The sequence below is a fragment of the Vicugna pacos genome, chromosome 4 (assembly GCF_048564905.1).
Source record: "Vicugna pacos chromosome 4, VicPac4, whole genome shotgun sequence".
Lineage (NCBI taxonomy): Eukaryota > Metazoa > Chordata > Mammalia > Artiodactyla > Camelidae > Vicugna > Vicugna pacos.
Genome location: NC_132990.1, coordinates 11978454 through 11992134, shown reverse-complemented (window position 1 = coordinate 11992134; position 13681 = coordinate 11978454). Strand labels below are relative to the sequence as shown.

Sequence of the window (13681 nt, the reverse complement as noted above, 5' to 3'; positions counted from 1 at the left end):
ACAGAATGTGTGATATAAAACCTAAGATTTTATTAGTGAAGTACAAAGGTAGTAAGACGTAGTCCACCCCTGAGACCTGGGGGCAGGCCACTCCAAGAGGAAAAGTGGTGCCGCTGCTTTGTTTTTCCTGTTTTATATCCTGGCTTAGGGGGCGTTTTCGTGATTGGTTGATTCACAGCTCAGGTTCTGTGAGCGCCCAGGCTGATTGACAGCTCACGTTCCTTGTGCTCAGGCACGCCCATCTCTTCTGCGCATGTTCTTACCCATGATGCACACGGAGAAACCTGCGGGCCGGGCCGGGGCTCAAACTGCGGTACTAATTACATCGTAGTGAGCATTGGGTCAAATTAAGCCGGGTCCTTCTCTCTGCTGGGCAGCCGCAGCGTTCCAGTCTAGCCGGCTTCTTTGCGGGCCTTCATTTAGACAAAGTAAGTGTGGGGCCTCTTGTCCTGAGCGCAGGAGTGCTGTTAATTTTGGGGTTGCTCCCTCCCCCTTCTCTCCCCTTCTCTGGTGCTCATTTCTATCTAACTGCCTAACAGTGGTAAGATGTTTGGGGATGTGAGGCCTCCCACAGTCCTATGAGTAGGTCTCGGTCTTTCAGGACAATTTCCCTTGGACTATAAACTTCACTAGTGCTTTTCTCAGTTCCCCCACCAGCACCTTAGGTGGGACAGGACGGCCAGAGTGGATTGATACTGAGTATTTTCTTTCTCCCATGTGGAAGGCTAGCTGGGTCTGGAGTCGGCTATTTCCCTTTCTCCACGTGGAAGATGAGAGTCAGGTGTGGTTGGGGATCTCCAGTCCCCTAAGTCAATGAGGCTCCGATAAAACACCTGCAGGTTGGGCGCTGTTTAAATGGTTTTTCCCGAGGGCAGACCTTGTTAAGAATAGAATGATCTGGTGTATTTCAAACTGGTTGCTTTTCCCCTCTTTGCGGTAAGCAGCAGGGGACTTTTCTCCAGTGTTCTTTGTGAGAAACTGATACAAATTTAGAAAGTAAAACCCACAAAAGTGTGGTCCTCCCCATGAATGAGCCTCTGGAGTTTTTCACTCTCAGAACTGTCTACACTGAGCCTCCGGTAGTTAATCAGTTCTAGTTCTGGTTTTCCTGCCTGGCACGGATTCCTGCACAGGTTTCAACTTGTGGATCTCTGCCCTGGTAAGTTACCATTTTTGTATTCACCTGTTGGTCTCTCCAATTTTGGTGGCAATGATTTGCTTAGTGACCTCACTTCTCTTAGATAAGTTGGGGCCACTAACAAGCATTTCTAAACTTTATTGTTTTTATAAAATATGTTTGTATTTATTTGCACTAGAAAGGTAGGTTAAAGCAATGGTATAACTTGAAGCAGTTAGGACGCAATTCAAAATATAAAGTTTAATTAACAAAATAAAACCTAGGAAGTACAAGTAGTTTAACATTATTAGAGAGTAAGAGCTTCTAGGAGGATATTGGAAAATATGAATAAAGAAATTGGTTTGTTGGGGGTCTGGAGAGACTTGAAGTTTATGGTAGAAAGTTTGGATTTTTATTTTGCCAGTCATGTTATACCTTATGTTTTATTTTGCCAGGGTAACAAATTATCATAGACTTAATGGCTTAAAATAACACAGAGTCATTATCTTAACAATTCTGTAGGTCAGAAGTCTGAAATGGGTTTCACTGAGTTGCAGTTAAAATGTCTGCAGGGCTGTATGTGTATGTTTTTTTCTTTTCTTCTGGTGGCTATAGAAAAATCCTCTCCTTTTGCTTTTTCCAACTTCAAGAGACTGCCTGAATTCCTCAGCAGCTAATCCCTTCCTCCATTTTCAAAGCTTAGATTGTAGCATCTTCAGGTGTATCTTACACTCCTCCCTCTCTTACTTATAGGAACCAGGATAATCCCCTCAAGTTTCTTAACTTAATTACTCTGGTAAAAGCCCTTTTGCTGTGAAAGGTAGCATATTTACAGGTTCTAGGAATTAGGATATGGACATGTGCTGCATGGGCACTATTCATAAACATTTATTGTGGATGCCTATGGAGACATCTGAAAGAATCAAAGGTTGAAATTGAGTTTGCTTAATGTTAGGTGCGTAAGCAAAGCTTCTGCAGTTGTGTGTAGTGGCACAATTTGCCTGTCCCCCTGAGTCTTCCAACCCTGTGCCCAAAGCTGGACTCAAAAGTAGAAAAATACAATGATCTATTTATGCCCTAGATTGATGTGGAAGATCCTGGGTATTAGTGACTCCTGTGTCACTTGTCTTATATTTTTTGTGTCCCAACTTTTGTTGCCGCTTCAAAATGGTAATTATTTCAAAGATTTCAAACATACAGAATGTGCACAGCATATGTTTAATACTGTCTAATTCTCCTGCTCTTCTTCCAACAAGCCAGATCCATGCTCCTGTTCTTTTCATGTGTGTGTGTCCTTTGAGACGGTTGTATTGAAAAGGCCGGTGTTAAATTCTCATTGGCTTTTGTTTTTTTTCTGAAGATTCAGAAAAGTATGTGTCAGTTCCAGTGGACTCATCTGTTCTATCTTGCTTGGGTGGCTGTTAATATCAAAGTTGCAAACATTCTTGTGCAGAACAGATTTTACTGTAATTAAATCATTCAGAGTGAAAGAAGTTCAGTGCGACTTTTACTTATCTTTTGTCTTTTGCCGGGGAAAACAGTAATTTTGCTGAAATTTTCAGCACGCAGGCTGTCATCCAGTCTCTTCTTTCATCTCTGAAGGTGACATATCCAGATATGACTTTAAACATTGTTCCTTAGAGGTTTGCACAAAGGACTTCTATAACTAAGTGTGTAATTCAGAAATGTCACTATCACTGCATTGTGAAGGATGTGTGATTGTTGGAGTAGGAACGGCTTATATTAATCTTATTTGGCTTTTCCTAGTATTTTCCTATTTCAGTGAGATTAGAGGAAAAATGAATGGCTTGTATTAATTTTAGTTGGCTTTTCCTAATTTTATCTTAATTCAATGAGATTAGAGCTCATATGAGATTGTCCTCAGATATTGCTCAACAACACAGATGTTAGTTAAAGCAACAGAAGTCTGCATTATATTTACTCACTGTGTTAAGGGTGTCGTGCAACGAATTTCCACGGAGGGAGTTCACCTGATAAGAACACATGAAACTCCAGCAAACTACGTTGTCTCCGTGGCTTAACTGTACTGTCATTTCATGAAATTTTAATGAAGTTAACAATAAATTGTAGATGAGTTCAGTGTTATTACTTGGCACAGATTGGTGAAAAGAGGTAGAAATGTGAAATGCAAAGCCAGTGAAATTAACATTTAAAACGGCAATCAATGAAAGCACCATTCAGAATCTCAATATATGCTAGGCTCCTAGACAAGAAATTCATAAAGCAGAGCTCCTAAAATTTTGGCAATTTCTCAGTACTTGAGAGGAGCAGTGATATCAACTTGCTGACACTGTTTTAAATTCTTCTTTCAAAAGCTGAATAGAAATCATTACCTTACCACCATTACTTTGTAACTGTTTGACATGATTTATTCCTGAATGTCAAAGAGCTTTAATATAATACCTTATCATAAATTTAATAATTCCTTAGCATCCTTGGGATACTACGGAGTTTTCCTAAAGTCAAATGCATTGTGAATAGTAGAGACAAAATGAAAATTCACTTCCTTGTTTCCATGTACCTAAACTCACATATACATATAAAAGAATATATATATTCTGTTTTGGATATTGTAAAAATTATCTGCCCACTACGAGGTTGTGAGATGTTTCTAAACTTGAAGGAGTTTTTGATTTGTAGCCAAGTTACTAATGAGAGCTATCTAGAGGAGGAAATGTAGTAAAGGGACACCAGAAACTACCACATGTACAATTGCTGAAAGAATCAGAAAAGCAGAGAGAGATGACATGGAAGGGAAACCAATAGCCGCCTTTAGACATCTGAATGATTATCATGTCTAGTTCCTGAAGTTCTAATATATGGAATTAATATGGAAACATGCTTCCATCTAACATCAAGAAAATTAGGAATCCCCAGTGATGGACTATGTTGCCTCAGATGTGAGCTCCCCGTCACGAAAGTGATTAAGGAAAAGCTGGATCACCATTTTCCAATTTATTTAAAATAATTTGTTTGCACTATGCACAAGAATAGGTTAGAGGAATACGTTTCTGTTCCTCTTTATATTTGTATGATTACTCAGTGTAAGAAAGGGGGAGATGCTAAGGTACCCAGCTGCCCAGTGAAGCGGGTAACAGCCTGATGCCCCAGGAGGGGAGCTGATCAGGGTTCACAAGACAAATGCAGCTGGCCAACGAGCACCCCAGACAGTCTCTAATTATTCATGGTGTGTTGTTCTCTGTTTGCCTACAAATACCTCATGGATATACCCTAGGCTATAAATACAACTCTTTGTGGCGATCGGCCTTTGTAATGGATACACCTAAGCATCTTAATCTTCTATATAGCTTTCTCCTCTTTGCACAGTATAAAGATTCTTTAAGAATCTTTGCCAGTCTTGTGAGTTTTAGATGTATTTTGGTAGCTTGCAGCTAATTCAAAATAATGATGGAAACGCTGAGTCCTATTTTTTTTGTTGTTGTTGTTCTGGGAGAATGTCCTGAATTTGCCCCTTATTCTTCGAAGTTGCTCTCTGATAGTTTTACCTAGTCCTTGAATTCTAGTGAAATGTAGATATCAACGAGACTCTATCCAACATGGGAGGGCTACCACAGGGGCCATAAGTTTCCTAAACCCTTTAAAAAGTCAAGGAAGGACATAGCTGTAGTAAGACGTATTGTTTTGAAGGGATGCTCTTTGAGTGACGTGAATTCAGAGTACCAGAATTTTGACAGAAGTGTCAGTCGAGGACTGTCCAGATCAGAGAGCTCCAAAATTGGACATTTATCTCAGAAATCTAAAAATACAACAAACTGTTTAATAACATTTCAGTGAATAAGACGTGTGACATTTCTAGAGTTTAAGTTTAAACATACAAACATTTCATGCATATACATACACAATATGTGAACACAAATACTAATATTAGTTACAAAATACTAAACTTAGGCTGATATTAAATTCCAGTTTCGTCTGTGAGTCTTTGTTTTGTAAATAAGTTCATTTATCTTTTTTTTTATTCCATATATAAGTGATTCCATATGGTACTTTTCTTTCTCTTTCTGGCTTACTTCAGTTAGAATGACATTCTCCAGGTCCATCTATGTTGCTGCAAATGGCATTATTTTATTATTTTTTCTGGCTGAGTAGTATTTCATTGTATAAATATACCACAACTTCTTTACCCAGTTATCTGTTGATGGACATTTAGTTTGTTTCTATGTCATGACTGAAACATTATGCTGTATACCAGAAATTGACACAACACTGTAAGCTGACTATACTTTGATAAAAATACATATGATACATATATTACATATAATATATGTATTATATATATAAAATACAAAAAAAATCCAATTTTGATGTTCAAGTTAATCATCTCAGACTTTGGGGTACATCTTTTGTCTGGGTCCTCTTTTTTTAATTTTTGAAATTATCCAGTTCTGTGCAGTCTAATAGTCCTCTTCTTCCAGTGTTTAATACAACTGTTTTTCTCCATTTTCTGTAATGAATACTTTTTGTATTAAGGCACTTAGAATACATCAAATTCTCATTTCATTCCTGAGACTTGCTGTTAGTTTGGGCCTTATGTATACATATGCTCACCTAATATAGGAACATTTATATCCTTCAGTATTCCCTTCTAAAATATATTCCCTGTCTTTCCAGAGAGAGAGAAGGCAGTATAGCCTTTTTTTAAAAAAAAAAATCTTTCTCTTTTTTTCCTGTCTCTTTCTCTATCATTTGAAAGCCTCGACTTCAGTCTTTTGGATATTCTGCAGTGGCGGTGATGGAAGAAGAGTGGGTGGTTAGGCATCTACCTAGCTCTTATCACCGAGGTGTTTGTGTTCAACCATTAAGATGGAACTGTGCTCATTGTCAGGTTGATTACACAAGCAGAGCCTGTATACTTACTCACTTACTGGGTAGTGACGGCAGTGTTGAATCACGGCAGTAAACTGGACCATAAGGCTGTGAAGGTTTCTGCAATATCTAGGATTATCCAGTTGGGTCTAATTTGGCCAGTGCAAAAATTTGAGACACAGAAATAGTCCATCCTAATTCTAATCAGAAGCAGAGTATCAAAACTAAACGAAATGTAAGGATATATGCTCCAAAGAACAATGCAAACACGGTCTTTTTGGGGGGAATGTCAGCTATTCAAGCCCACCATTACTCTGGAGGATAATATTCAAGGAGTTCCTCAGCTTAATGCTGGTAATTGATTTCAAGCCCAGGGAAAGGCAATCTAAGAAATGACTGTAGCTATTCTCTGAGGAAGTGAGCAATGGAAAAGCAATCCAATAGGCATTTTGCTGTTCCCATGAGATTGTACATATTTTCCTGTTGCTTTCAGAGTCCAGATTCTGAGGATGAACCTCCCTCCCCATTTCTTTTTAGGGGCACAAACTGGAAAATCAGAACAAACAAAAATAATAAAACTTTAGGGATAGAATAGGTATGTGCTGATGAAAACCAAGTTTACTGTGGACTAAATCAGAGGGGAAGCACCCCTAGAGCAAGTGGGGAATATTTAGCACTGAATAAGAATTCACATTTTCCCTCTCCATAAGATCGGACATACAAATTTAACCTGACGTGGTGGCAGGACTAATGTTTTTCTGTCATCTTTTATTTTAAATAATTATCATTTCTCTTTTCCTCATAATAGTGTACATTTTATACACACACACTGTAACTTAAAGGCCAAAGCTATTCAATTACCCTGCTTGCATGATACATGGTGATGATGGTGAAAAGCTACCTCATGTTGCAAGCATGGTATGGAATTGTACTTTTCACAGTATTGGAATTTCAAAATTGTGTACAAAAATATTTGTCATGGATGACGTAATGGGAAGCAAAGCCTGCCTTCTTAATAAGAGCTATATTGTAATGATATTGGAAACACTACACCCAAGGGATGGGAAAACAAAGCAAAATGGAAGTTTTTGAATTGAGGTGTTAACTGGTGTTTCATCTGAGAGAGATGGAATTTTTACTTACTTTATTCCAAAATTCCCTACTTCAATTTTATTCTTCACTTGCTGACCTGTTTTCCATTAGTCTATTGCCAAAATGGGACATAATCACATATAACCCAATCAGACTGAGTCTTAAAATAGACAGACAAGATAAGGTCAAAGAAACAGCTGAGTTTAGAGTGTCTGCCCTCTGGATTTATATTATGGACTTTGAGAGATGAAAAAGCATTCTCTGGTTTAATGAATTGAGTATGATTTGATTCTCTATTGAATCACTGTGTGTCATTCAACCAGAAGTTCAACTTACTACTGCACCTGATGCCAGTTAAATTTTTTGAGACCCACAACTGGGGAAATTTGAAGCTGCTACCATAAGAGTAAAAGCCAAAACACCTCCGGAGATTATTTTATGCAACATCACATCACCCTGTACAACTGAAAATGCTATCAAGGACTATAAAGGTATTGTAATCTAGAAAATAATAATGGAAAATAGAAAAATAAAAGCAAACAGTTACTGCCATATAATTTTTTAGTTGTGTGACCATCCTCAGACACAGGGAAATCTAATGACAGAAGAAAAACAGCTTAGGCAAATTTTTCTATACTTCACATGCATACCTGTTAGTATCTGAACATATTCAAGGAGTGATTTTTGATATTTATTATTTTTAGAAATAAGTGAAACTGAAAAATTCACATAAATGAACACAATAAGACCATCCATTATTTTTTTATATTCCTTTATATTTTTTCCTTTTTCAGTTTTATTAGGTAGAATTATTACAGTTTGCACATACACATTATATTGCATATAAATCCATATATACAGTATACTGTACTTTTTAAAAGTTTACATATATGTACTGATTATTGTTTCTAAGAACAGATTAGACTTTTAGTTTTTTAAACTTACATAGTTATCAAAGGAATAAAGCCAACTACAAAATAAGAATCAACAGAATGCAATAATCCAATCATAAAGGACAGTCAAATATGAGCCTCAGTTATTAATATCAAGCATCAACAATTACAGACAACAAGGACATCACATCACTCTTCTGTATCTTCCATGTTTCTCCTTTAGTCTATTAAGATCTAATTTCTATTACAGTTAATCTTGACATGACCAAAGAATTGCTCAAAGTACGTGGCTGATGGATGCTCTAGGGACACAAAACCAGTTTAACTCTCTTTCCAAACCCTCACGTGAAGAGTATTTTTCTTTCCTGCCTCCATGAGTACCATGGAATAAAATAAAATGTCACTGTTTGAGGCAAGATAACGATTAAAATATATATTAGCATGTTTATTTCAGAGGACTGTGGATTTTGTTACTGCTTAAATCTAACTTTGGTGGTTTCAACTGTTTTCTCATGGTCAAAATAAGGTGGGACTTTACTGAGAAAAAGAGGAAAACCATTATGCCAAGAGCTAACGCACGTGAGTGTGACTTTCTATGGAAGAACATCTAACTACAGACCTAACCCCTCTGTTTTTCTTCAGTCATTTCTGAGCTCTGAATATAGTAAAGTGAGTAAGAATCCATTTTGGGATGAAAAATGGCCTTTAAAATGAGTCACCTGTTCCTACTGATGACAAATTGAAGACATTTAAGCAAGTGCTGGCATTTCTGACTTTGGTGATTTGTGAAATGCAAGGGATTTCTGTAACTTCTGAGGAAAGGTGCCTGATATCTCAGGGCCAATTTACCTGTTATACACAGTAGACGTAGTGCCTCACACTCAAAATCATTTTAGGGGCTCACTAAAATGTTCTAATTTTTAAAAATTTCATTAGAAAAAAAAACTTTTAGGTGAAATAAAATGTTTTAATATGTAATGAAAGTGTATTTTATACCAATGCACTTGACAAATGTAATTTTAATATTTTTATGGAGAAAGGGGCCTATGAAGGCAAAAGTACACATGGCCCATGAAAGTCTTAACATGTCCCTGCTTACTTCAGTCTATAAACGTAATGAAAGAGGTGGGGAGAGAAAAAGAATACATTGTGTGCAATGGTTTAATATGAGGCTTTTTAGATTCTGGACATTCCAAAAATAAATTTCAGCCAATTTATCAATCATTCATGGAATGGGTTCTAATTTCCTTCAAGCTGAAGTGACAGCTATGATGTGACGATGTCCCATATGTTTCCATTGGAGGCCAAACAATGTTCTTTGCTGCATTCCGGTGACAGTTGCCATTCTGTGTGGTCCTGTGTCATCAGTCAGTTACTCATTCAAGACAGCACGAGTTCTCGTCTTTACCCTTCCAGACTGGATGTTCTGTGATGATATGATTCTGCCACAGTGTGTTGCTCAAATCTTTATCTGAATGCAGCACCTGGTCTCTCTTCAATATTTTATGGAACAGAAAACTCATGAATGAAGACACAGTAACTACCACTTGCACGTGCCAAAATACTTTCTGATATATTTATAGACACCTGTGCATGGATTTCTGCAAGAGAGTTGTTGGTACTCTGCTTTTGAGGGCAGAACTTTGAACTGGGCTGGAGAAAACCTGATTTTCCCTAGTTATCCCTTTGTTTCTGACTCTGAGCAAGAGATGTGCTCCATCTTGGACTTCGTCTGTTCAATAAAAAGAAAAATGGACTGACTTCTAGGATCCTTTTTAGCCCTAAATGTCAGTAATTCCATAAAGCTTTTCTGTTGGTCTCTAGCACGGGTTTATATGATGTTCACTTGCAGTGCTGGAGATCTGCACCACTAATCAGCAGCGGCTAGAATCTCCTACTGACAATGAGTCCTTTAAATTGTCCAGACATTTATAACGAGCATCACTTCCAGGCTGTAGCATACTTGGCCGGGTTCCAGGAGACTCTTTTATAGTTGCAATATGTCAAATTTCCACAGCTTGTATTTATGGGAAGGTTAGATATTATCATCCTGAATAAGGACTGGAGTCTGAGCTGACTTGATCTTAATCCGTGAGGCTTCATGGAAGTCAAGCTGACTTCTCTGATTTGCTTTTGCCTTTTGGTTTGCCAGGAAAGAGAAGAATTCAGGGGATGTCTGTCAGCTTTTTAATGAGGAAAATTGTTAGCTATTTATAGCATTTGCTTGGTGCTGGCTTGTCTGTGATTTCAATTGCTTACCAGTTTAATGATATATACCCAGATCTGAGTATCTTGTAAAGTAATCATAAGATCTTCACCATATTGTAAATGTGGTAAAGATTGAAAAAATAATTTGCATTTTTATACTTTTACACTGGCTTAATGTAAACTATCACATATAATTAATAATATGCAAGTAACATTAATTAATAATGACATAATTAATATATAATATATTAAGTATATTTTTGTTTAGTTTTGAAAAGTACACAGCTTAAGTTAATATATTTGTGTATAATAGCATTTATTGTAAGCTAAACAGAAGTATTTTTTTTTATTGAAAAAGAAGTTCCTGAATCATTGTTAAAGAAAAAAAAATATATACCCTAATATACTAGCTAAGTCTTCCGGTTCAATGATCAATAGGAAAAAAATGATACTGGATCATCTTTATCTTACTCCCAACCTCAGGGAAGAATATTCAATATTTCATCATTAAGTAAGTTGTTAGCAGTCAGTGTTCTGTAAATCTACTTGTTAGAATTGAGGTAGTTGATGTAGTTCCCTTTTTCCTACTTTGCTAAGTGTTTTAACAATGAAGGATTGTTCACATTTATCAAATGATTTTTCTGCATTTAATAAGATAATTGGAGGGAGGGTATAGCTCAGGGGTAGAGTGTGTGCTTAGCATGCACGAGGTCCTGGGTTCAATCCCCAGTACCTCCATTAAACAAGCAAATTAACAAATAAACCTAATTACCTCCCTTGCAAAAAAAAAAAAAACTTTAAAAATAATCAGATAATTATAACTTTTCATTGTTTTCTAAGGTTTTGAATTGTATTGACTACTTTTTGATGCCCTGTTTTCACACCTAGCATCGTATATAAACTATCTATATTGTCATCTAAAGCCAGTTTCTGAAACTATCCTATCTTGCCTACTCAAGACCCCTTTGTGGCAAAATTCTGACTAGATGGTGTCTCTATTCATGGCCTCTGATTTTTGTGTTTCCATTTATCAACATTTTTTTGAAGAAAATATTCAAGCAGAGAGCGAGTTTGAAAGGACTGTACAGTGAAATAATGTGTACACATAATCTAGTTTTTTCAGTTAGTCTTTTATTATCTTTTCTTTACCATATCTATCTTGTCTCTGCATTAATCTTTCTGTTTGTCTTTTATATGAGGCATGTTGAATTAAATTGCAATCATCAGTATACTTCACCGTAGATACTTCAGCATATGTGTGATCAGAGGTTTCCTGTTTTTTCTCTGGAGGAGAAGATTACAGATTGTTTTTCCTTTGTAAGTGGCTGGGAAAATCCTCTGAAGTCATCCAAGTTTTGAGCTTTCTTTGTGGGAAAGTTTTCATTTACTGATTAAATATTTTCAAATAGACATTGGACTACACTTACATGTTCCATTTTCTCTTGATTTATGTATAATTACAAATTTCTATTTAAATTATAAAACTTTAAACATAAACTTATAAATAAAATATTTTAAAAAATCAAATTTTAAGATAAATGTACATTCACAAGAGGTTGTAAGGGATAATGCAGAGTGATCCTGTATATCCTTCATTCACTTTAATGGCAATACATTGTAAAACTGTATTATAATGTTGCAACCAAGAAATTGAGATTGTTACAATCACTGATCTTATTCAGATTTTATAAATTCTTTCACGAACTCATTGTGTGTATATGTGTATAGTTGACCATTGAACAGCATAGGGGTTAGAGGAAGCAACCCTCTGCTTAGTCACAAATCAAAGTATAACTTGCAGTTGACCCTCAGAATCCTTAGTTCCTCATTCAAAGGTTCAACCAACCTCAGATGGTATAGTACTATAATGCTTACTATTAGAAAAAATTCAAGAATAAGTGGACATGCGCAGTTTAAACCCACATTGTTCAAGGGTCACGTATATGTAGTTCTGTGCTTTCACATGACATGTATAGATTCATGTGGACACAACCACAGTGAAGGCACAGAATGGTTCCATCATCCCTCATGCTACCCTTTTATGGAAACAGCTGCCTCTTTTCCTTTTCCCTTAACCCCTGAAAACCACTAATCTGTCCTCCCTGTTACCGTTTTGTCATTTCCAGAATGTTGTATTAGTGGAATCATACAATATGTTACCTTTTGGAATTGACTTTTTCTCATTAAGCATATTTCTTTTGATACAAGTTGTTGGATGTATCAATAACCTGTTCCCTTTTTTGGTTGATAAATATTCTAAGGTATATATATATATATATATATACATATATATATATATATATATAACATAGTTTAACTATTCACTCTTTGATAGACATTTAGGTTGCTTCTAGTTTGGGGCTGTTATGAATAAAGCTGCTATAATTATCTCTGTAAGGTTCTGATGTGAACATAAGTTCCTCTCTAACTTGTACCATAATTTCACCTATTAACGAGTTATTGCCAATAGTAAATAATATTTTTATATTCTCCTCTCAAACGTCCTCTTTAAAATCCCCAAGTCCCTCTAGCTCTTGGCTCATTTCTCTGTTCCTCTATCATATGGGAAATTACCTGGAGGCAATTGGTAGCTTCCAAGGACACCACTATGCAAGCTCTCCCAGAGGTCATAGAAGAGAAATGCTCAAAGGACAACTTAAAATGCTTTAAGCATTTCGTTTATTAAATTAATATAAAATACACTGTGAGAACCAAAAGAAAGCTTTGTGATAAGCTAAAAAATTTAGGATAAAATATAAACAGGGTAGAAGACGTATACCCTCTGACTCTTGGGTTACACGATGGTCCTATCTCCCTTGTCTCTCTTTTGCTTATCTCATTAAAATACAGCCCACTGAAAGGGGGAGAGCGGAGCTCAGTGGCATAGCCCTGCTCAGCGTGCACGAAGTCCTGGGTTCAATCCCCAGCACCGCCATCAGAAATCAATAAGCCTAATTACCTCCCCCTCCCCCCCAAAAAAAAGACAAAAAAGGAATTTTTAAAATGTGCAAAATCTATAAGACAGCTCAAAAAAAATTAAAATACAACAATCTGGAAGCTACCCTTAATCTCTCTCTTTCACCACCCATATCCAAGCTTGTAGTATCTGCACTCAGAATGAATCCTGATTGTGAACACTCCTCACCTCTCCCTCTGCCACTCCATTCGATGCCTCAGTGCCACAGCCAACTTTCTCTTTCAAGGCTTGTGTGGTGTTAGCTTGAAACATTTCATAGGAATTGGTTTCTCCATAAATCTTGCAGAGCTATCTTTGAACAATGAAACTTCTTAAAATCTTCTGTTAGCTTCCAGGCACAGGTGAAGCCTTCACAGTCTGGACCCTCCTTGCCTGTTGGACGTTTTTAAGTCTCTTTTCTGACCACTCCTCAAACGGTTCCACTGTATCCCAGGGACAGTTCCCTCGCTCTCCCGGTCCTCCGACTGGAAAGCTCTTCTACCTGTTAGTCCCAAGGGTTCTGTCCTCGCTTACGTGTGGGCGTAAGTCTCGCTTCCACAAAGACTG

The 13681-nt window shown here is 36.9% G+C and overlaps 1 long non-coding RNA gene across 1 annotated transcript in view; it reads left to right on the top strand.

The window, feature by feature from the left end:
- Positions 1-315: 315 nt before the first annotated feature.
- Positions 316-13681, top strand: part of LOC140695814 (uncharacterized) — a 188138-nt gene continuing 174772 nt past the window's right edge. The window contains exon 1 of the long non-coding RNA XR_012071638.1: positions 316-428. This is a non-coding gene — a long non-coding RNA (uncharacterized lncRNA). The remainder of the gene's footprint in view (positions 429-13681) is intronic.